Here is a 2,301-nt window from a genome sequence, read left to right as displayed (position 1 = left end):
CCTTAGAATTGGCAGTGTAGACCAAATTGACCTCAAACACACAGAGATCCACCTGCTTGACCTGCTACATGCTGGGATTTTTAAAAAGTGTCTTGTGTCAATTACCTGTTGTTGTACAACAAACTACAATGAAACTTAGTGGCCCTCGGTTGAGCCCTCCTCCCTTCTCCTTTGGGATGAGACTGAGCTGTGGGTGAGAATGTCCTGAGATAATACAGAGCTGCTTCAGGAGCAGCTTGGGAATGGAAGGGAAGGGAATAGTTACTGTTAAGTCTGCAATTAAAAACAACTAGTTAAAGATGGGTGATGGTGCCACATGCCTTTGATCCCAGCACTGGGGAGGCAGAGGCAGGCAGATCTTTGAGAGTTCTAGGCCATTGTGGTCTACAGGGTGAGTTCCAGAACAGCCAGAGCTACATAACAGACTCTGTCTGAGAAAAAAAAGGGATCTTTTAATCCCTGCTAAAACACATAGGTGAATAAACTGTTACAATGTATCCTATTGGCCCCGCATCTGTTTTCCTTTACTAACACTTTTAAATCTTTAGTATTTTTATTAGTGGTTTAGGAGAAGCTAGAAAAAAAAAAAAAAGCAATAAAACCAGGATTGTAAATACTGGTTTACGTGAGTGTGTATGTATCTGTTTGTGTGGTGCATGTGCTGAGACACGGTCTTGCTAATGTAATCAAGTTTGGCTTCTGTATCTCCGTACTTCAGATTCCACTTTCTGAGAGCTGACCTTTCACACTTGTACAACCACACCTCATTTTGTGGTTGCCTGTGTGAGTGTATTTAAATGTAGTGCCTTAACACTGGCAAGCTGCCCGGGATCTTGTAAGTTAAGCCACACCCACGCACATGAGTGCAAGCAACCTTCACCCAATGATTTCGGAAAAAAAAGAAAAAGAAAACTTTTAAAAGGACATGAAACTAGGAAGGGGACGTAGTAGCAAGAAGAATAAGAGACGGGAATGAGGGTGAATATGAACAGAACACATTCTATAAATACATAAAGCTATCAAAGATTAAATTAGACTTTATTTTTTCTTCCTGTGTCTCTCCCGCCATCCAAGAACTGAGTCTGTCAAACCATGCTGGCCTTGAACTCAGAAACCCACCTGCCTCTGCCTCCCGTGTGCTAGGATTAAAGGTGTGTGCCACTATCCCCGGCTGTATTTTTTTTTTTTTTAATTTTTCTAAAACTATAATGTAGTGGCTCAAAACGGGAACCATTTCTGGCTCATGGTACTGTAATTTAGCTGAGCTCCGCTGTGTAGCTCCGCTGTGTGAGATTGCTTACTTAGCATAATCACCTGCATCTTAAACAAGGTGAGGGGTGGGTGACGGGCTCACTTCCACGGCTGGCAATCAAGCTGAGACTGTTGGCTTAATTACACGAGTTCTTCTCTAATTAGACATCTCTACCAGGAAAACCTAGTGTCTTACCTGATCATCACCTTCCAAAAACAAAAACATCAGTGTGCAAGTGTTTATCAAGGCCCTGCTTGTCTCCTTTGGAATGTCCCAGTAGCCAATGATAGTCTCATGGCTAACCCTCTCTGTGGTCTCCTCCTAGGACAGAAACAGGTTTACAAAAATCCCTAGTGATTTTTGAGAACAATGCTGCGTTCGCTGTCTTCGAGAGGTGGTGTATAGATCAGTAATGACACGTCACATGCTGTGTGGATGAGCAGACCTTGGGTTCGGTTCCCAGCGCCATTAAATAAGGAAAGGAAAGAGAAAGAACGGATCGTGTCAGAAAGCAGGAAAACAAAATACAGTTGATTGGTAGTAGAAAACACCCTTTAGGTCGGTGATTCCTTGTTATTCCCTAAATTAAAGATGTTTCTTTTGTCTAGCTGGTATAGAGGTTCAAGGTCTAGGGGCACACCTGTCGATAAGTCTTCTAGTTGGCAGAGCCCTTAGGCTGGCAGGGAACCATGTGGTAAGGGATTAGGAGTGTGTGTCTGTCTCCTGCTCACTCACCTGACATCCCCCCCCACACACACACACGCACGCACACACATGCGCGCTAATGACTTTATCACTCCCTATGGCCAGCCTCTAAATGCCTTAATTGGATTAAGTTTCCACCCTCTTAATTACTCAAAATAGTGATTAAACTCCAGCAGGAATTTCCCAGAAGGCAAACATTCAAACATAGCTGGCTGGTCCTCCAAATTAAAAAAAAAAAAAAAAAAAAAAAAAAAAAAAAAAAAAAAAAAAGTGCTTTAAAAGAGGGCAAGAAGGGTGTCTTTTTCAATGTCCTTTTCTCAAGTGTTATTTTTATTTTATTCTAG

This window comes from Arvicanthis niloticus, chromosome 21 (assembly GCF_011762505.2).
Source record: "Arvicanthis niloticus isolate mArvNil1 chromosome 21, mArvNil1.pat.X, whole genome shotgun sequence".
Lineage (NCBI taxonomy): Eukaryota > Metazoa > Chordata > Mammalia > Rodentia > Muridae > Arvicanthis > Arvicanthis niloticus.
This window is presented reverse-complemented; position numbering follows the sequence as displayed.